Genomic DNA, 22,726 nt, shown 5'->3' with positions numbered 1-22,726 from the left:
CTATCAAAACAGTTCAATCACATTTGGCAAGGAGGTGATATTGAACAATGGCTAACAACTGGGAGAACTCATCTCATAATGAAAGATCCAGCCAAAGGTACAGTTCCAAGTAATTATAGATCGATAACCTGCCTGCCAACCATGTTCAAATGATTAACTGGAATAATAGCAGATGAAGTAATGCAACACTGATTAACTAACAAACAGCTTCCAGTTGAACAGAAAGGAAATTGCCCAAACACCAGAGGCACAAAAGACCAGCTGCTGATTGACAAAATGATATTAGAAAATTGCAAGAGAAGAAAAACAAATCTAAGTGTTGCATGGATTGATTACAAGAAAGCCTTCAACTCATTGCCTCACACATGGATACTAAACTGTTTAGAAACAACTGGTGTCAGCAAAAACATTCAGATATTTATAAAAAAAGCAATGAGCATGTGGAGTACACAGTTAACAATCAATGGCGAGACACTTGGACAGGTTAGCATTAGAAGAGATATTTTCCAAGGGGACTCACTATCCCCTCTGTTGTTTGTAATCGCCATGACCCCACTTTCACAAATACTCAACAAAACAGGCCTCGGATACCAAACATCTAAAACATCAAGTAAAATCAACCATCTGCTATACATGGACGATCTGAAGTTGTATGGAAAGTCCCAGTCAGAAATTGAATCACTGCTAAACACTGTCCGTATATTCAGTAGTGATGTAGCAATGGAGTTTGGACTAGACAAGTGTGCTGCATTAATAACGAACAGAGGGAAAATAACAAAAACAGAAGGAATAGAACTGCCCAATGGAAGCAAGATCAAGAACCTGGAAGAGAAAGAACATTACAAATACTTGGGCATTCTCCAGGCTGATAACATCGCACACACTGAAGTTAAAAGAAAAATTGGAAGTGAATACATCAGGAGAGTTATTAAAATCCTCAAGTCCAAACTCAATGGTGGGAACAGCATACAAGCCATAAACACCTGGGCTATACCTGTTATCAGATACACTGCAGGAATAATAGACTGGACCCAGGCAGAGCAGAGGCGTAACCAGTGGGGGGGGGCAGGTAGGGGATGTGCCCTAGGCACCAGTTGCAGAGGAGCACCAAGTGCCAGCCATGCCCCGCCCCCCCAGTTGATTAAAAAAAAATTTTTTTTAATCGCACCCCCCCGCCTTCTCTGAGTCTGGGACGGGGCACACGCCCCCCAGGAGCCTCCATAAGCACTTACTTTTGCATTAATTTTAGGGAGCGTTTGCTGCCGAAAAGCATCTATTCCTCTTTCTCTCCCTCCCAGAGAGGAAGAGAAAGAGAAAATTCACGCTTTCAGGCAGCAAGCCTGCCCTGAAATGAGACTGAAGAGCTCGCTCCGGCAATTTCTGCCTCGAGGCCACACCTCCTTTGCATGTGATGTCATCATGTGACATATCACATGTAAAGGGTGTGTGGCCTAGAGCTCTAAAGAGTCCTGATACGTTCTGTGTATAGAAAGCTATTTTTATGGCTTTGTTTGAAGATCCTTTGGTGACTTTCAGGTCAGTGTAACTCAAACTTATGCATGTTACCCTGAGAATAAATTGCACTGACTACAATATAACTTACTCTGAAGTATGTATGGGATATCTGGCCTTGTATTTCTTGTCCTTTGTGTTATGTAGAATGAGATTCCTTAATATGCACAATATGGAAGCTAAAAACAATTTTCTGATCTATGGGCACAATGTTTGCAGAAGAATCTAGTTCTTAGGTAGTTGGGAGGTCCTAGTGCAAATTTGCCATGAGTGATTTCTTTGATTCTGAAAGAGTTTTCTTATTAAGATGAAGAATTCTGCAAAATATGTTTTCTACTTTGAACTGTAGATTAATCTGGGTCAATTTTCACTCTGGCAATCTTATATGTTCCTGTTTTTCACTTGAGTTTTTCTATGTATTAGTATTAACAAAATTTTGTATTAGTATTAGTAATACTGATGTATTAGTAATACTGATGTATTAGTAATACTGATGTATTAGTAATACTGATGTATTAGTAATACTGATGTATTAGTAATACTGATGTATTAGTAATACTGATGTATTAGTATTAACAAAAATTTTGTATGTTTGATAAATCATAGAAGAGAGTCATTATCCAGAAAACTCATCACATATGTTTTATATGTATGTATATGATAGTTTTTATGGTTATTTTAATTTGATCTTTTAATATGTTTTTATAGCTGTAAACTGTCTAGAGACTTTGGTAGTGGGTGGTATAAAAATATGTTAAATAAATAAAAAAAATGTATGGTTACTATTTGTATTTGGAGTCACTTGAACCATTAATGGCACAGTGGGGAAGCAACTAGAGAGCAGGAGGCTGTTGGTTTGACTCCCCACTGGTGTGTTTCCCAGGATATGGGAAACTCTTATATCGGGCAGCAGTGATATAGAAAGGTGCTGAAACACTGCACAGGAGATGGCAATGGTGAACTCCTCCTGTGTATTCTACCAAAGACAACCATGTGGCTCTGTGGTTGCCAGGAGTCAACAACACCGACTCAATGGCACAAACTTAACCTTTATGTTACAATACGTTTGCATCCTGGTTTTTGGTTGAGGTTCCAGTTTGTTGTTTACTTCTGGTCTTTTTGGGGACTCCAAAAAGTTTCTATTAGCTTCTATTCTTGGAGATATTTTGGACTCCCGATTTGAGGGCAACTGTGTGAAAACAGCTCTTCAATCCAAGGTGTGTTCTTTAAGTTATTTGGTGAATGGATCATGTTGGCTCACTGTAGCTAGTTGATTCTAGTTAGGAGGATAGGTGTGAGAGGGCTGGGGATGTCTTATGTAAGGAACAGCTCCTTTTGTGAAGATCTAAGATCTCATGTGTGATCATAAAACTGCTCAGGATTACCCAGTTAAATTTCAGGCCTTACCTATGCAAAATGGAAATTGCATTAAATTCTATTTAACTTGGTTCTAAGTCAGATTCATTATAAGGAAGGTGTTGTGGCACATAACCATTTGATATTCATGCAGTAATGAAGAGTGAAAATAATTGGCTGTATAAGTAGCGTTTGTCAGGTGCACAACTGACTTGTCCTAAGTCATGAGAATGCAGACTAAGCAGTCCCCTGGCCTGAGATTTTCCAGCATGTGATGGCTACTAGTGAGGGATCATTTTAGATTTAAAGACAGCACCTGTTATGTATTTTTCTGTTCTTTTCATTCTCTTCAACATTTATTCTCAACCCAAGGGAATTAGGCAAAGACCAAACAAAGCCCATAGTAGAAATGTGTTTATTGTTAATAAAATTGCCATCTCTGGCAGTTTTTAAAAAACACCTGAAAACCCATCTTCTCACCCAAGCTTTCCCAGCTTTAAAAAATTGTCTGTCTTTAATATACAGATACAGCCTTCTTCAGAAAGCAGGAATCACACCTATCAGCTATTCAGAGAGGTACTGGAGACTGGATGTAGTCCTTACACTCGCTGATCAGCATGTTCATTGCATTCCAAATCCAGCATTGTGTATTAGCAACCCTCCTGCCGCCCCCGCCCCCCCCAGCTGCTATCTGCCTTGATAGTGGTTAGAGTGCTGGACTAGTACCAGGGAGACCCGAGTTCAAATCCCCATCCAGCCATGAGACTTGCTGGGTGACTCTGGGCCAGTCACTTCTCTCTTAGCCTAACCTACTTCACAGGGTTGTTGTGAGGAGAAACGTAAGTATGTACACTGTTCTGGGCTCCTTGGAGGAAGAACGGGATATAAAAAATGTGAATGTTACTGATTGCTGGCAGATAGCAGCTGGGGGGTGGGGGCGGCAGGAGGGTTGCTAATACACAATGCTGGATTTGGAATGCAATGAACATGCTGATCAGGGAGTGTAAGGACTACATCCAGTCTCCAGTACCTCTCTGAATAGCTGATAGGTGTGATTCCTGCTTTCTGAAGAAGGCTGTATCTGTGCTGCTTCAGCAATTTGCATCAGTGAAAGCAAGTAAGGTGCAGTTATAATTTTCAGGTAGTGCCATAATTTTTTAATTAAAAGATTAATAAGCTTGACTTTTACTTTTTGAGCTGATATTATGGTGAACTTATCTGAAAGATGGGTGCCAGATATTGGGGGGGGGGTGCAATATCAGTGCTTGCCCTAGGCGCTGTTTTCCCTAGATACGCCTCTGAGGCAGAGCTAGAGATGATAGATCGTAAGACCAGGAAAATAATGACCACCAATCATGCTCTGCACCCCCGCAGTGATGTAGATAGGCCTCGCAGCTCAGGTGGAAGAGGAATGCTGCAAGTCCATCAAACAGTAGAGGAGAAGAAATGAGGCCTTGAAGACTATATCAAGGACAGTGAAGAAGATGCACTTCAAATGGTCAATAATGCAAAACTATTCAACACCAATGAAACAAAGCAGGCCTACAAGAAAGAACAAGTCGAGCAGAAAAATGGAAAAATGAGCCACTGCATGGTCAATATTTGCACAATATAAGTGGAAAATCAGACATCACCAAGACCTGGCAATGGCTTAAGAATGGCAACTTGAAGAAAGAAACAGAGGGTTTAATACTGGCTGCAGAAGAACAAGCACTAAGAACAAATGCAATAAGAGCAAAAGTAAAAAAAATCAACAACAAACAGCAAGTGCTGCCTTTGTAAAGAAGCAGATGAAACAGTGGACCACCTAATCAGCTGTTGTAAAAAGATCGCACAGACTGACTACAAACAAAGGCATGACAAGGTAGCAGGGATGATACACTGGAACATCTGCAAAAAATACAAGCTACCTGTAGCCAAACATTGGTGGGACCATAAAATCGAAAAAGTGGTAGAAAATGAAGATGCAAAAATATTATGGGACTTCCGACAAGTCCCATACAACAGACAAACATCTGCCACACAATACACCTGATATAACTGTAGTCGAGAAGAAAGAAAAACAAGTCAAAATAATCAACATAGCAATACCAGGGGATAGCAGAATAGAAGAAAAAGAAATAGAAAAAATTACAAAATACAAAGATCTACAAATTGAAATTGAAAGGCTGTGGCAGAAGAAGACCAAAATAATCCCAGTGGTAATTGGCGCCCTAGGTGCAATTCCAAAAGACCTTGAAGAGCACCTCAACAGAAATCACCATCAGCCAATTACAAAAAGCAGCTTTACTCGGAACAGCCTATATTCTGCGACGACATCTATAACAACAGCAACAACATTGACAATAAAATTCTGGCATCCCAGGTCCTTGGGAAGGACTTGATGTCTGGATAAAACAAACCAGTCAATAACACCTGTCTGACTGTGTAACTAAATAAATAAATAAATAAATAATATTGTTTCCTCGCAGCATGCAAAATGTGGCCAAAGTTTCCCCCTTGCTATATATACCCACATCAATACACACCTCCCTCCCTCCCTCCTTCCACACCTCACACCCAGCCATTGACATCGATTCAGTTGGTGGAGACCAGGGCTAGGGCTTTTTCAGTAGTGGCTCCCCATCTTTGAAATGCCCACCCAGAGGGGCTTCATCAGTTTCTTTAATTAGTTTCAAAAAGAACTTTTAAACCTTCCTTTTAAAAGAAGCTGTCTTATACTAGGCCTGTTCACACAACCATGGAGGTGGGACTGGAGTATTAGAGAGCTCCTGTCCTAGAAGCAGCACAAGATCAGAACAACTGTTTGGGTCAGCAAACAGCCAGGGAAGGCATCCATTGCTGAAATTTGAACCACAAACATGCAAAGTCCTAGCAAGTCTTCCCAGCACGCTTTGCGCTGTCAGTACACTGGAAAGCCTTGTGATGTGAACAGCTGCCTTCTGATTGGACACAAAGCAACAGGAAGTGGACCCAGCCCTTCTGAAGTGGCTCCAGCTACAGGATCATAGAACATGCTTTGCAGAGTAGCACATCCATGGATAGCAGCCCCTGTAGCCACAGTTCCCTAATATTTCCAGTCCTGTTGGATCCTGGTGGCTGGATACAAGAGGTGAGTTGGATCCACATGAGCAGAGACGCAAGGTAGCAGAGCAATCCTTTCCTCCATCCTTGGTTAAGAAGAAGATACAAAAGCTGGGCAACTCTGCTTTGAGCAACCTGGGTTGGAGCGATTTTTGTGAGTTCACACCATCATGCAAACTAGGGTAAAATGACTCCTACCCTGATTTTGATGATTTTGTGAACAAGCCTACTTTGCCTTATGTTTTGTTGTCAGAGAGGCAGAGGTCCTTCTTGACACAAAGAGGTGTGACACCACTTGGTGAAGAGTTACTCCAGTGGCAGTGGGCAGCAGGGAGAGGCAGACAAGGCAGTGGAGGGCATTTTGCCATCCCCTTGGTGCCTCCAAAATCTGCTGTTCTAGGTGGCCATCTCACCTTTCCTGATGGAAGGCCTGCCCCTGGTTCAGAAGTCCAAGGAGGAGCAAGTGTGTCCATTTGAACACCAGTGCCATAATGGAGAAAGTAATAAGATAGAAGTTTCTTGTGAAATATGCAACAGCTACTAACAACTACCAAAGGTGTCAGCACTCCTTAATACCACCTTTCAGTTGCTTTCTACCAACTGCTGGATTTCAAAAGAACTGAGTTATGGGGACAGGCAGCCAACTCCTAAACCTGTTTACTCATGTGTTTACAAAGGAAGATCCACTAAGTTTAACAGAAATGACTTCCTCTGAGGAGGTTCTCTTTGTAATTCTTCACCTGCAGTTTCCCTGTGTTCTCACCTGTCTGGTCCAGAGGCAGGGGCGTAACTATAATAGGACAAGGGGAGACAGTTGTCTGGGGGCCCAGTGCCTTGGGGGCCCCCCAGAGGCAAGTCACATGACTGACTCCCCCAGCCACGCATCGGTCTGGGCTTCCTTCAGTTGTATTCATCCTCTGAAATTGATGTGAGTGTTAAGACCTGGAGCTACCAGAACAGCATGTCTTTCTCTAGCACCATTAAATGACTTGCATCGTCCACAATTTACGATGATGTTCTATTGTGGCACAATAATTTAGGATGATGTTCTATTGTGGCACATAGGAGATATATGTGTGTGTGTGTGTGTGTGTGTGTGTGTGTGTTACCACTATTCAGCCTTTCTAGAAATTTAAGATTTCTTTACTTCATGAGCTGAGCTTCAGTGAGGGGGGGGGGCATTTTAAAATCTTGTCTCTGGGCCTACTCCAACCTTGCTATGCCCCTGTCTAGAGGACCTTTGGATCTGCAAGGTTATTTTTTATAAATGGGCTGAATAGACCATTTAATTTCTACTACTTTTACACCCATGACTGAAACTTGTGGGAGGGTGAACTCAATTTGCTTCAAGTGTGAAGTTCAAAGCATATGTTTGCCCCATTCTCAAATGTAATAAGCCCTACAATAAAGAACTCAATTCTCCAAACATGTAATTAAAACAAACAGCTCAGAGTGCCTTAGTGACCTAGTGACAACCAGACAAGCCTCAAGTTCAAATTATATTAGTTGATTCCAATCTTGCAATTAATCAGAGCATTCGTTGGCATAGATAATTCTGTTGTAATAGTGGGCTTTGTCTCGCAGCTTTTCACTAGCTCATAATTATTTTTGGTGTATTTTCATGATAATCTCTCTGAAGTGATTTCCTCTCATGTAATTTGAGCTAGTTCAATTCATGCTTATCAAATGTACAAAGTAAAGTACATTTGACCCAATCCATTTTGATGACTGTAGGCCAGAATTCATTCTTTTTTAATTATATGGGCAGACAACTCAGATAAATGCGTTGAACCTAGCGACATTAATTTTGAAAATACTTCAGGGAGACAAAAATAACTCTGGAGGGTTACCCATATGACACAACTGGTTGATATGACTGATACAACTGGTTGAGATTCTGCTTTCTGGATTGGATAGTTCCCTCTCTCCTCCTCCTACACACACAAAACAAAATAACCTTTCAGAAATCACACAAGCAATTTTTAGGTATGTTGGGTTTTAGCATCTTTTCTGCAATAGCTGTAGGTGGCCCAAGGAACTGTGGGACTTGAGGTGAGGCTGCATCCTTGCCCCACATGATCCTGGTCGAGGTCAGCCTCCTTTCAACACTGACTCTTGTAAATTTTGGATATGGCATAGGGGATGGGGAGGAGGGAAGGTTGTCAGCAGCCACCTCTTCTCTCTTTGTGCTTCTTGCAAGCTTTGCAAGGAGCATGTGGAGACACACTTCTTGCAAAGCTTGCAAGGATTAGATCAGTCCTGCAGAGCTGCTGATCTCTGGTGGCAGTGGTGGGGAACATTTTGTTGCCCTGTTGGCTCCTCAGTAATCTACCACCTGAGGTGACCACCTCAACTTGCCTCAATAGCTGTTGGGGTTGAGCTCCTTTTTATCTAGTTATTATGCAGTTGTCAAGTGGGAACCAGGGATGAGAAGTCAAGTCCAGGTTCAGAGCTGGGGGATCAAACCAGAAATGACTCAAGCAAAGGTCCAAAATAATCCAAAAAGGGTGGAAAATTAGACACAGGTGAGGAATACAGCCCTGTACCTTGGCTGTTCCTGCTCCCCAACCATCCAGCTCTCCAGCTACTGCACTAGTGACCCCCCAAACCAACTTAGTCCTAGTTCCAGGTCTGAAAAGTCTCTTCCTTGGTTGGCAGCAAATCATCACAAAACAAAGGTGTTACATTACCCCACTGTAGCACCCCAGCTCAGAAAAGAAAAACATTAAAAACAAACAAACCAGGGAAGTTGCATCACTCAATCTGTGACAAGTCTCTGGCTTTGTTGGCAGGAAAAAAAACACACTGAAAAAGGAGTCGTTATATCACTCTGTTTGAGTTAGCACCACTCCAGCTCAGACAAGAAAAAGAACCTGGGGAGAAAAAACCACTCCACTGCAGGAGAAGGCACTGGAGAGGCAGTGGGGCTGTCATCACCATCACTCTCTTCAAAGCCATGGAAAGTGCTGGTGGAGGTGTCACTCTCAGATCTTGCTTCTTCAGATGGATGATGCTCTAATTGTCTAATTGTCTCTAATTGTTATCTGTGTGCAGAATGAGTTTTGTTCTGGGTGGCAGTATCAAGGCAGTGTGTGTGCACATGTATTCAGAGGGGGCCTTCCTGATTCACCCTGAGCAGGATCTGGGCAGGAACTGAACAGACATCAAAAAATGTGTGTGCGTGTGCACATGCGCTCACCTTAGAGGGAACACTGGTGGAGGCCTTGGACTTTGGCCCCGAAGTCCAGGGGTAAGAGCGCCTCTGGGTGTAAATATTTTTCATAAATAATAAAATGCTGGGGAGAAGGTGTTCTGCTCTCCTGGGAACTAGCGTAGGTGGAGGTGGGGGGCTTAATCCAAGGGTCTGAAACCAGCAACATAGACCATCTACATCCTAGACGATGGGAATTGTAGTCCAACAGTATCTGGAGACCCAAACTTCAGAATCGCTACATTTAACCCTTTGCCCCTACCACTGTTCCAATATAAATTCTCCATGCTTATGATCTGAGAGGGAATCTTCCACTGGAACCAGTGGCGACAGTGCTCTTCCCAAGCATGAAGATGGCCTGCCAGGGGCGTAGCTAGGGAAGAGGGGGCCTGTATTCATTCCTCTCTCTGGAGGCCCCCCAGAGTGAGGGAGATAATGAAGAAAATAGGGATGGATAGAACTAAAGGTCCCTCAGGGGCTGGGGGCCCATGTTCTTTGAACCCTTTCGCTCAGTTATAGCTACGTCCCTGTGGCCTGCCTTGCACTTGCAGGGTGCTTCTTCATGCCTTCAGAACAGGCAGTCATAGATAGCATGAGGCTTGTGCAGATCAGATGCGCTGGGAAAAACAACAACCTGAATCCTGCAAAAGTTGTCTGCGTGCAGATATTTGCTTGCACATTGCCTTCAGGTTAAAGAGCTGCATATTGCACCCACAACTTAAGGAAATAATGGTACAGGAATAATAATTCCTGTTTTTGGCAAGAAGAGAGGGGAAATTCAAAGAGATTATTCACTATGCATGGTCTTTTCTTAACTGCAGCTCTCAGCATGCATACAGAATCATCACAGTGATTCTTGCGACAATGTTGGAGAGAAACATTTAGTACATATTTCATGCTGCTTGTTTCATTGCCAGATACTGTATCTGGCAATGCAACTAAAATGGACTTTTAACTGCTCGTGGAAGATCTCTTTTCTGGACATTGCTTCCTTGGGGAGGAAGTCTATGCAGTCCCACACAATTACTGCTTTGCTTCCTGGTATTGTAATTCTCCCAATTTCTCTCAAGCTTAGTTGGGCTGTTCTTAGCAGGAATTATATATTGGCGGTCTTAGTCACAGATATACTGTTTTAATTCTCTTTGTTTGGCCGAAGACATATGTGAGTGAAAGGGGGAAGAAAAGAAAGTAAGTCAAGTGGCCTGGCAATGTGTTGTAGGCAAATGCATATAACCAAACCCTAACAATCCATTCCACCCCATGAAAAATCAGCTTGGGAAGGTGTGATTTGAAGAAGTTAAGCACCACAGGGAGATGAAGTACTTAACCCTCTCCCCACCTGCTGCTGCTACTCTGCCCCAGATCACTCCAAACTCCTTTTTCCTCCTCTGGAGTTTCCAAGGGCAGCAGCAAGGGCTTAGCCAGGTGGGCAGTGGCTCAGAGTCCACGCCCATCCCGGATACTCCAGTGCTGAGCACACCAACTCAGTAGAGCTGCTAACTCAGTAGCAACTCAATAGAGCTGCTAACCCTCCAGGATTGAACTGGATTCTCCCGGAATCAGCATCAATCTCCAGGTGACTTTTGAAAGCAACCTTGGAGTCCGTAATAGCTTGATATTGGGAATAATATTGGGGATCCCCCCTCCCACCAATCCAGGAAGAGTTGGCAACCCTATGGGTCAACCAAGAGACTCATACTATTTCTGCTTCTGGCCCTCCATTCAGAAGCGGCGAGATTTCTAGGGCAGGGGTGGGCATTAGGTAGCTTGGGAGCTACTGGTAGCTTGTAGGCTTATCTGAAGTAGCTCTGCGGATGTTTGAGCTTCCCTTCTCTCTCCCTTCCAGTCCATATTGCAAATCTGATTGGCTGAGCGGGAGCATGGCCATGCCAAGTTTAATCTTTTTGTCTTTGGATGCTCAAGGTTTCTTTCCCTTTCATTTCTCTGTTTTCTTCCCCCGCTAAGCAGAGTATCTTATAATAATAAGTATATTACTGCTAATAGTAATATATCTTTGATCATATTATACCAGTGCTCTGTCAGCTGCACCAGCTCCCAGTCCATTTCCGGGCCCAATTCAAAGTGCTGTTTAGAACTTTTAACTAAGGCCCTAAGTGGCTTGGGACCAGGTTACCTGAAAGAGCACCTTGCCCCATATGTCCCAAGCTGGACCTTAAGAACTTCTGAGGAGGCCTGCTCAGGGTGTCCCTGCCAAACAAGATGAGGCAGATGGCTACTAGGGACTAGAGGGCCTTTCCAGTGGTCACAGCCTCCCCAGTGAGGTTTGCCTCGCACCATCACTTTGTTCTTTTAGATGTCAGGTGAAGAACTTTCTGTTCACTCAGGCTTTTAAAAAATGATTTTTAAAGAAACAATTCATGTTGTGATTTGATGTGTTTTGTGTGCTTTTATTGGATGTTTTAATGTTGTGTTGTGAGCCGCCTGGAGAGCAAATTTGTTAGGGGGCAGCTAATAAACAGAGTTTATTATTATTATCTTGATCCCCTCCTGTACTGCAGCAAAATTATCCTAGAATTCAGGGGTGGTTTTTGAATTTGGAATCCCTTATGCTGTAGATGTAAATGGTTGTATGCTGCCATTTTGCTACTAGCTCCGCCTTCTCAAGCTGCCATTTTGTGATGGTAGCTCTTCAAGTTCTAGCAGAGGAAGAAGGAGAAGATCAGAAGCAGCTGCTGCTGTTGCTTCTGGAAGCTGGAAGCCTTCCCATCCCTGTTCTAGGGGATGTTGGCTGGTGAGAAGGATGGAAGACTTGCATGGTAGCGCCTTCTCCTAGAGAAAAGCCCATTGGGTGGTGTTGAGGGTGGGAGGAGGAGGAGCTGCCACTGCTACCAAAGAAGCTGGCGGAAGTAGCTGCTTCACTTCATCCTGTCCGATAGCCAAATCTCTTTACAGTTGTGTAATAAATGCATGCAGGTGATGGGAGAAGGGGTGGTTAACCCTTCACCCACACTAATCCCCCCCCAATTTTTAACTTTCAAGAACTGGCAACCATGTAGTGCCGTAGGCCCCAGTTCTGAGTCTTAAGCTGTGGGATGCTGGTGACCTGGCAACTGTAATGGTCTAAATGGGCAAAGAGGCACCTTTCAAAATGGTGATTCACTTTTTATTAAGCAGGAGGAGAGCAACTGGTCCTACTGAGGCCCATCACAGCATCCCTCCAATGGCTGTCGCTGGGGTCTATTGTGTTTCTTTTTAGACTGTGAGCCCTTTAGGGACAGGGAACCATCTTTTTCTGATTATTCTTTTTCTACATCAACTGCTTTGAGGATTTTTTGTTCAAAAGTGGTATATAAATAGTAGTAGTAGTAGTATTCTGACTGTTGGAGCTCTCCAGGGTCTTGGGCAGAGGCTACATAAGATCCTTTTAGCTGGAGATACTGGATATTAAACCAGGAATCTTCTAAATGCAAATTATGTGCTCTACCACTGAGCTGTGGTTCTCCCACTTTCAAAGCAGTTAGGAACATAGGAAGCTGCCTTATACTGAGTCAGACCATTGGTCCATCCAGTTCAGTATTGTCTACTTCAGATGTTGCTGAACTACAACTCCCATCACCCCCAGCCATTGTGGCTGGGGATGATGGGAGTTGTAGTTCAGCAACACCTGGAATACCACAGGTTGGAACCCCTGGTCTAGACCAGGGATTCTCAACAATGGGTCCCCAGATGTTATTGGACTTCAACTCCCATAATCCCCAGCCAAAGGCCACTGGGCCTGGGGATTATTTGAGTTGGTCCAATAACATCTGGGGACCCAACGTTGAGAATCCCTGATCTAGACTGACTGGCAGCAGCTCTCCAAGGTTTCAGGTAGGAGTCTTTCCTTGCTCTACTTGGAGATACTAGGGACTGAAATTTCTGCAAAGCAGATGTTCTAGCACTGAGCTATGGCCCCATTCCCTAAAGGGAATATTACAGCAGACACTGATCACATGTAGCCACCCATCCAAAAGTATATCAAGTTAGAGCCTGCTTAGCAAAGGGGAAGGGGACAATCCATGCTTGCTACTGCAAGGCCAGCTGTACTCCCTGTTCTTATTTGCTGCAGTTTCACAGATAGATATGAAGATGAAACACATTTTGTGTTAGTTTCTGATGGATAATCTGAATGTGAACAACCGGTAGAAACTGGTAAGATTGAACACTGTACTACCAGTGCTTATCCTCTCAAGTACCTATTTAGACATACTATTTTAAAATGCATGCCTAGGAATATGTAATAGTTTTCTATGCAAATGTGCCTGTGATTATGTATACAGCTGGTTGCATAGGAGAACATAAGGCAGACTTGTTTTTTCAAAGGCACATCTACTTATTTATTTATTACCAGACTTAAATTTTAAATAGGACAATGTTAAAAATAATGCACATGCTTCTCTTATCAGAACACAGGCATGTTTCAATATGACATGTCTGAGCAGTTCCAACTTGACATATTAAATATGCACACCAAATGGTTGGCAGTCTTTTCCCCCCCAACTTAATCACTTTCAAGAAGAGATAAGCTATTTAAAAATGGTTTGATTCTTGGAGAGAAGGACTGTATCTGAAGAAATGACAATATCTTCTGGATATCCTTTCAGCAGAAATAGGAGGGGTTTTCTGAATATTCCAGAGGTGAGCAGCTGTGTTAGCCTGTTACTCCAAAAAATTGTAATATAGCTCCTTAAAGACTAACAGATTATGCTAAAGACTATAGCATAAGCTTTGTGGACATTTGCTGAGTGGGCTCACATCCACAAGCATACGAAACAATAAGCAGGGCCCAAACGTTTGGGGAAGAAGGGAATGAGTACACTTAATTGGGGTCCAGGAGGGCCCAACCTGGGAGGCAAATCCATGACCATGAGGAAAAAAATGAAGCTAAATTTGAGATTATGATTGAAGATGTTTATGCAAACTTATTTCTAGGGATGTTTTTGAACAGAAAACGATAAATGCAGAAGAAAATGGAAAATTTTCTTGCACAAATTTGAAGCCTCTTTAAAAGGGAGGAGAGCAGGTCCATACCCGCTCCTCTGCTGCTCCACCCAGCTTCCTGCTGTGCCGGTGCCCCCCGCAGCACCCATCGCATGCACATGGCCTCTGCACATGCATGGTGACCATTTGCATGGTCAATATGTTTGAAGGCCATGCAAATGGCCACCACGCATGTTCAGAGGCCATGTGTGTGCCACTGATGCACGAGGGGGTGCTGGGTGTGTGTGTGTGCTGCCGCAGCAGCAGGAAACTGCATGGAGCGGCGGAGAAGCAGGTACAGACTTGCTCTCCTCACTTTTAAAGGTGCCCGATCTGGGCTTTGAATCAGTGCACAATTTGTGCACATCCCTACTTATTGCTCTGTATTTATATGGATGTCCAGATCTTCTAAGGTCAGTGTTGTGAGATTTCCTGGAGCCAATCAGCAGTAGTTTTAGAACAGAAAAAGCACAATTCTGAAAAGTGGCTGACACTGGTTAATGAAGCACCAGTGCAACAGGAGAAGCACTGGTGTAGCACCAGTGCTTCCGAAGAGTTCCAGATTAGCTCTGCAGCCATGCTAATGTGTGCGGGTGGTGTGGTGTGGTGGATTTAAATGACCTCCCCTTCTCCTGGAAGCCCTTTGTGTCACTCAGAAATGTGATCCTGAGGTCTGTGCAACCCCCAGGGACATATTTTTTGGGTGCAGAGGCTCACTAACCCACAGACCTTGGGGACCCAGGGAGGGCCTCCAGATGGCTGGCATGTATTACAGAGACTTGGTTAGGGGAGGCTGGTGGCCTAGTCTGGTCCCAGCTTCTCCCTCCAGGGTACTCTGTTGAGGAGCGGGTGCGGGGACGTGGGAGGGGAGGTGGAGTGGCTTTGGTCAATAAGAATAACCTCTCCCTGACCAGGATCCCTGTGGAAATGTCTGACCATATTGAATGTGTGTACGTAAGTTTGGGGACCAGGGATAGACTGGGACTTCTGTTGGTGTACCGATCACCCTGCTGCCCAATGGAGTCCCTAACTGAGCTGATGGACTTGGTCTCGGGTTAGGCATTGGAGTCTCCCAGGCTTGTGGTGCTGGGGAACTTCAATGTCCACTATGGGACCGATTTGTCTGGGGCGGCTCAGGAGTTCATAGCTGCCATGACTACTATGGGCCTATACTATGGGCCTATCCCAGGGTCCCGGGACTGATGCACATTGCAGGTCACATGCTTGATCTGGTCTTTCACTCTGATCAGGGTGGTGTTCCATAGGTGGGGACTCCTGTGATTTCCCCATTGTCATGGACAGACCACCATTTGGTTAAAGTTGGACTCACAGTTACACCCCACCTTCGCAGGGACGAGGGGCCTATTAGAATGGTCCTCCTGAGAAGGTTATTGGATCCAATAGGATTCCAAGAAGCCTTGGAGGGATTTAGTGTTGGCTCTGCCGGTGATCCTGTTGATGCCCTGGTGGAGAACTGGGCACCAAGCTCACCAGGGCAGTAGACATGATTGCACCTAAGCGTCCTCTCCGACCTGCTTCAGAATTGGCCCCTTGGTATACAAAAGAACTACAGGGGCTGAAGCAGCGAGGTCGACGACTGGAGAGCAAGTGGAAGAAGACTCAACTCGAATCTGACGGATTACAACACAGAGCACATTTGAAGATCTATGCTCTGGCAATACGGGAGGCAAAGAAGCGATTCTTTTCGGCCCGTATTGCATCCACAAGTTCACATCCAGCAGAGTTGTCCAGGGTTGTGAGAGGGCTAGTGAGTGCCCCTCTTCCCTTGAATCAGAATGTGGAACCATCTATTACCCGCTGTGATGTGTTTAATGATTTCGTTGCAGTGTCTGAATCAGAGGTGCCCAGTGACTCCTCTTATGTGGCTAGGCTGGATCAGTTTCCGTTTGTGACTCATGAGGATGTGGACAAGCTGTTTGGAATGATGTGGCCTTCCACCTGTTCTCTTGACCCTTGCCTGACGTGGCTAATACTATCTGGCAGGGAGGTTGTCGTAGAAGGCCTAGCAGAGATCATAAATGCTTCTCTGAGGGAGGGCAGGATGCCTCCTTGTCTTAAGGAGGCAATTATTAGACCACTTCTGAAGAAGCCTGCCCTGGATTCCTCAGAGTTGAGTAACTATAGGCCTGTCTCTAACCTTCCATGGCTGGGCAAGGTAATTGAGAGGGTGGTGGCCTCCCAACTCCAGGCAGTCTTGGATGAAACTGATTATCTTGACCCATTTCAGACTGGCTTTCGGGTGGGCTATGGGGTGGAGACTGCCTTGGTGGGCCTGATGGATGATCTACAATTGGGAATTGACAGAGGGTTTGTGACTGTTGATCCTTTTGGACCTTTCGGCGGCTTTTGATACTATCGACCATAGTATCCTTCTGGAGTGTCTGAGAGGGTTGGGTGTGGGAGGCACTGCTTTGCAGTGGTTCCACTCTTACCTCTCGGGCAGATTCCAGATGATGTCTCTCGGGGACTGTTCTTCAAAATCTGAACTTTTGTATGGTGTCCCTCAGGGCTCCATATTGTCTCCGATGTTGTTTAACATCTACATGAAACCGCTGGGAGAGATCATCAGGAGATTTGGTGCAGGGTGTTATCATTATGCTGATGACACCCAAATCTATTTCTCCATGTCAACGTCATCAGGAGAAGGCATAACATCCCTAAATGCCTTCCTGGAGGCAGTGATGGGCTGGATGAGAGGTAATAAGCTGAGGCTGAATCCAGATAAGACGGAGGTACTTATTGTGCGGGGTTGGAACTCCCGAGATTATTTTGATCTGCCAGTTCTGGATGGGGTCACACTTCCCCAGAAGGAACAGGTACGCAATCTGGGGGTGCTTCTGGACACAAAACTCTCCCTTGTGTCCCGGGTTGAGGCAGTGGCCAGAGGTGCCTTTTATCAGCTTCGGCTGATATGCTAGCTGCGTCCATTTCTTGAGATAAATGACCTCAGAACAGTAGTACATCTGCTGGTCACCTCCAGGCTACTGCAGTTCTCTTTATGTGGGGCTGCCTTTGTACGTAGTCCAGAAATTGCAGTTAATCCAGAATGTGGCGGCCAGATTGGTCTCTTGGTCATCTCGAAGAGACCATATCATTCCTATCTTAAAACATCGACACTGGCTGCCGGTAAGTTTCCAGGCAGAGTACAAGGTTTTGGTTATAACCTATAAAGCCCTAAACAGCTTGTGCCCTGGGCATTTAAGAGAATGTCTTCTTTGCTGTGAACCACACTGCCCATTCAGATCATCTGGAGAGGTTCGTCTGCAGTTGCTACCGGCTTGTCTGGTGGCTACTTGGGGACAGGCCTTCTCCATTGCTGCTCCAAGGCTTTGGAACACACTTCCTGCTGAAATAAGAGCCTCCTCATCTCTTACAACTTTTAAAAGGGCAGGCAAAATGCATTTATTCACCCAGGCTTTTAATTAGATACTGTTTTGGTTGTGTTTTAATTATGTTTTAACTTTTTAATTTTAATTGTTGAAATGTTTTAATCTTTTATTGATTGTTTTTATTGTTTTGTAAACTGCCCAGAGAACTTGTGGTATAGAAATGTATTAAATAAATAAGCAAAGAAAGAAAGAACCATTCAAAAGCTGGCTTGGATCAAGGAATGGATTAATCAAAAACACAACACCACCAATCCAATGGTACAAACCCTCTCATTTGGAAAGGCTTTAAGAGTGCCCCTTCTTCAAAAGGTACCTCTTTGCCCAGTTAGCAGGAGTCACGCTTTTGCTCATTTTTCCTGGCACAGCACATGCTTTGCATGTACAATTCAGCTCAACTTCCACCATTCCTGCCTCGTTCCTCCTAGGACCTAGTCTCACTTCAGCCCTGACTGATCAACATGATATTAGGCTAGGCCTTAGAATTCCTTCCCTCTTTCTGCCCTCTTTTTAAATATTCCTAAATAAGCATCATGTGAGTCCACTTGTAGTACAGCATCATGTGGGAAGCCAATATCCAGTGCTGTGATCTAGGCAGGCAAATCAACTTAACGCAAATTCTAGCCCTTGTTACGAAAACATACAACATGTAACAAACAGCAAATGCCAACTTAATTAGATTACACACTTAAAGTAATTGAGAGCATAGCCTGAAAGGCAGTTGCAATCATGAGATACATTCGTGGCTGACCTTCGAATGTATCATGTTGAATACTTTCTTAGCATACTGTAGAGCCTTATTATGATGCAATTAGTACTATTCTGCTTTTCACCTGAATTAATCTGACTGTAAAACTGATCTGAACTGAAAAGCTTTTCACCATCTGTTGCCAAATACCCCATAAACACAAAATCCCTCAAAGATGCCCCCCCATCCACTTTGCTGAAGCAAACCAAGAAAACAGATTTCATTGCAAGCTCACAAACATATTATAACCAAGCATATTATTAACCAAGCATGTTTTAAAGCTGTCTTCATTGTCAGGTTTTGGGAATACTGTTAAGGTTGTAAAGAACCACCATAAAATCTGGATTTTGTGCATCTGTATGAAGAAAGATCTGCACTTGAAATATTTAATCCGGGGAAGCTGCGCTGTAAAATTGTTATTTTCATAATGTAGTAGAACTGAACATTTTTAAAGTTTTTGCATTGACTTTCCCTTGACAAGAGCATAAATGGTAGGAGGCATAAACAGAAGGATCATGTGAGACATCCAGTGGTGGCCCGTGAACACGCCTCCGGGAGGTGGGCGGTGGGAGGCAGCTTTAAGAGTAAAGTAATTCGGGACTCACCTCTGCCACTGTGGCACTTGAACGCTATCTGGAGCCGGAATGTGCTGCCTAGCAGCCCAGGGGCATAGCAAGGTTGGAGTGGGCCCAAAGACAAGATTTTAAAATCCACCCCCCTGCCAAGTCCAGGGCCTCCACACACCCAAGGCTCCCAAGGAGTTAAGTCAGATATTTCAAAATAACCTGTTTCCCCAAAAGTAAGACCTAGCAGTAATTTCTGATGTACCGCTAATTGCCCTAGTGCATTTTGGGGGGCTAAAATTAATATAAGACACTGTCTTATTTTTGGGGAAACACGGTAAGTATGCTGCCTGGAAATACATTTCACTGAATACACACATGCACATTTCACAGTATATAGTGATATACATTGAATACTATATATTTGTGCTACTTTTAATGCCTAGAACACACTAGAAACACTAATTATTAAAATGGGCCCCTCGCTGCAGATTAGCAAAGGAGACTTTCAACCATGCAGTGTGAGCCTATGTAGGTTTTCTCAGAATTCTGAACAAATTCAGTAAAGTTTGATTCCAGGAGGTTTTTCACACAAGGCTTTTAAAGCCCTTTAACACACATCTCCTCTGGAATGGAGGTGCTGCATTCACATGTTGGACAGATTTACCCTGAAGTCCCTGCAAGTTATTGGGGAGCAGTTCACACACATGAAAAATAAAATAAAATAAAAGCACAACACATGCTTCACAGTTCTCACTCAGACCTTCTGGGTTGCAAAACAACTTGAACATAAGTGCATTTATGAATGAATGAATGAATGAATGAATGAATCAATAATATAATATAATATAATATAATATAATATAATATAATAAATTAATTATAATATTGTTTGTTCCAGAAGTTTTTGTAATTTTCTGCCATGAAACAAGCCACTTAGGACTTTTTAGATAGGTTTTTTTTTAAGCCAGCAAATTTTCCAATCTGTTTTAAATTAAATATCCAGAGACTTCTCAGTCTCCCCCTCGCCCCATCAAAGCCCTATGGCAAGCAGATCCCTATATATCCGGGATGGGGGGGGGGCGTAAACCACAAAAAGGAATTCACATTCTTCCTGGCAAAGGCTGGGCTGGCTGGCCTGGACAGAGGGTCTGCTGCAGAGAACTGTGGTGGCCACTCTGCCTGCCTCCTTCCTTGCTTGCTTGGGGCCTGCTGGCTTACTGGAGTTCAGGCTTCAGCGAGGCCTACAGGGAGGCCTCTCTGGAAGCCCCGCCCACCTGCCGATCAGCTGAGAGGTGGGGAGAGAAGTAGCTCTAGCAGCTTGTCCACTGCTTAGATTGCCGGCCAGGAGGACAAGCAGGAGAGAGGGCGAACAGGGCAAGTGGCTGAGGGGACCTGGGGCTGGGCAGGGGGCAATGGGGAGTCATGTGAGGTGTCTCTGGGGGGCCCCTCCAGGCAGTGGGGCCCCTAGACAACTGTCTCTCCTTACTTAATCGTAATTCTGCCCATGCAGCAGCCCCTATGGTGGGGAAGCGCCTCCACCACTCACCTGGCCTCTGGTGGGGGCTCAGCTCCGTGGAAACCAGGTGAGTGGCGGAGGCGCTTCTCCACTGTAGGGGCTGCTGGGTGCCATGTTGCGACTCCGAATAGCAGTCAGGTGCCTGAATTACTTTACTCTTAAAGCTGCCTCCCGCCACCCCATCCCCCCGTGGTGTGTTCATGGGCCGCCACTGGAGACACCCAGAGCAAAACATCAAGGAAAGAACAAGGAAACAGGATTGAGAGTCATGGGGAAGATTGGCTGTGAGCTGTAGCATCTTCAAAAATCCACTCTGTGAATATTTTGAATTAAATATAGCTGTCCTCCCTAGGGTTCTGCAGTCATATCTATACCACATATGAGCAAAGAAGCACCCTATAAAGTGGTGATTCTTTTGTATTTAGCAGTGGGAGAGCAACCCACTGTTGGGGAGCAACCCCCAACAACCACCCTGAGCCACTTTTGGAAGGGCAGTATATAAATCAAATGATAAATAAATAATTGTTTCTATCCCACCCCAGCACAGCCAAGGGTCACTCAGGACGGGTGTAAGGGGTGGCAAGTGCCCTCCCCCAAGTGGCTTACCCCCTATTTCCCCCCATTTCTATTTCAGAAATCTAATATGTGGGACACAGCTCAACCACCCATAAATGCACTCTGCTCTTCTGTGCCTCACCCTCAGGTTCTCCCCCCACTGGAGGCTTTACACACAGGGGTTCTACCCCAAATCTACTTCAGAAGAGAGTATGTGCGTTCACACACCAGCCAAACTTTTCCCGAAGTCTTTTCGTGATCCTTGGACCCACTCCACACACAAATCGGGCTTTGTGGTGCGAATTCTAGCTTATCTCAACGTATTTCTGGATTTTAAAAATGCTTGTTTTAAGCTACTTTTTCTGAAAACACCAGAGCAAATAGGGAGAGGCACTGATGTAGAATCCTTAGCATGATAAGAGGGATACTCTCTTTAGAAATGCAGATATCACTCTTTAGGAAGTTCTCTCCCCCCCATTGGCTAGAAGGAACGCATCGACACATGCCATGTGAACTTGTTTCAAAACAAAACCTGAGAGCAGAAGGGAGGGGCTGTTTCCCTCAGTGCCAGAGAGTAAGTGGCTTCACTCAATTTTTTTACCACAAAGCATGAAGCCATGTGCAAATAACTTCCTGGTGCTGCTGCTAAGCATAGCATCCCTCCAGTGGTTGTTGCTAATATCTACTTTATGTTTCTTTAGATTATCAGCTCTTTTGGCACAAGGAACCATCTTATTGATGATTTTTCTATGTAAAATAATTTGAGATATTTTGTTCAAAAATGGTATATAAATATTCATAGTAGGAAAATAGGAAGCTGCCATATACTGAGCCAGTAGCAGTATCCATGTCAATTTTATACCTTCTGAACTATCAAAAGTTCCTCTAAGGAATGATGGAACTGTCATGTGGAACATAGGAACATAGGAAGCGGCCACATACTGAGTCAGACCATCGGTCTCTCTAGCTCAGTATTATCTACATCTACACAGACTGGCAGCGGCTTTTCCAAGGGTGCAGGCAGGAATCTCTCTCAGTCCTATCTTGGAGATGCTAGGGAGGGAACTTGGAACCTAGTTGCTCTTCCCAGAGCAGCTCCATCTCCTAAGGGGAATATCTTACAATGCTTACACATCAAGCCTCCCATTCATATGCAAGCAGGGCACACCCTGCTTAGCTGAGGGGACAAGTCATGCTTGCTACCACAAGACCAGCTATCCTCTCCTTTGGCAAGCTGCTGCGATGCTGAGTGCTCTGTTTCAGTTCAGTTGGTACAATTCCAGTCTGACAATCAGCTTCATTTGCATGTAACAGGGGACCAGAGTTTCAGGGACCCACAGTTTCCTTACCATTATGTCATAACCCAGCCAACTCCAGTTCCATTCGTAGTGTGACCTGAGGTTGTGTTGACAAGACTCCAGTTTGAACCCTCAGTTTGTAGTAGTTTTGCTGCTCCAAACCAAGGGTTCAGGAAGCCTCCCTGCCACCCGCATGCAGCACTAGAGGCTGCATTTGGCCAGACTGGAGTTGAGGGAGGAAGCTCCTCCCTCTTTTCCTCCCTGGTTGGCTGTGCAGGCTGTCCTTCATGCAAGAAGGAAGCCCGCACAGCCAGAAACCCTGCCTCTCTGTAGTCTTGCTGACTGCAGAGAGGACACTCTCCAGTACATCCAAATGCAGACAGGAGAGTGGGGGGATCGGGCTGTGGAATCGCAGATTCATTGGACCCATGGTTCTGCGTAACATGCGAATGCAGCCATAGTTTATTTGAGTCTTGTGTCTATCAGACTCCAA

At 44.5% G+C, this 22,726-nt stretch overlaps 1 long non-coding RNA gene across 1 annotated transcript in view; it reads left to right on the top strand.

Moving 5' to 3' along the window:
• Nucleotides 1-1,494: 1,494 nt before the first annotated feature.
• LOC128323939 (uncharacterized) overlaps nt 1,495-22,726 on the top strand; it is an 84,243-nt gene continuing 63,011 nt past the window's right edge. The window contains exon 1 of the long non-coding RNA XR_008306536.1: nt 1,495-1,536. This is a non-coding gene — a long non-coding RNA (uncharacterized LOC128323939). The remainder of the gene's footprint in view (nt 1,537-22,726) is intronic.

This window comes from Hemicordylus capensis, chromosome 4 (assembly GCF_027244095.1).
Source record: "Hemicordylus capensis ecotype Gifberg chromosome 4, rHemCap1.1.pri, whole genome shotgun sequence".
Lineage (NCBI taxonomy): Eukaryota > Metazoa > Chordata > Lepidosauria > Squamata > Cordylidae > Hemicordylus > Hemicordylus capensis.
Note: the sequence above shows the minus strand (reverse complement) of the source record. Positions and strands in the feature narration are given on the sequence as shown.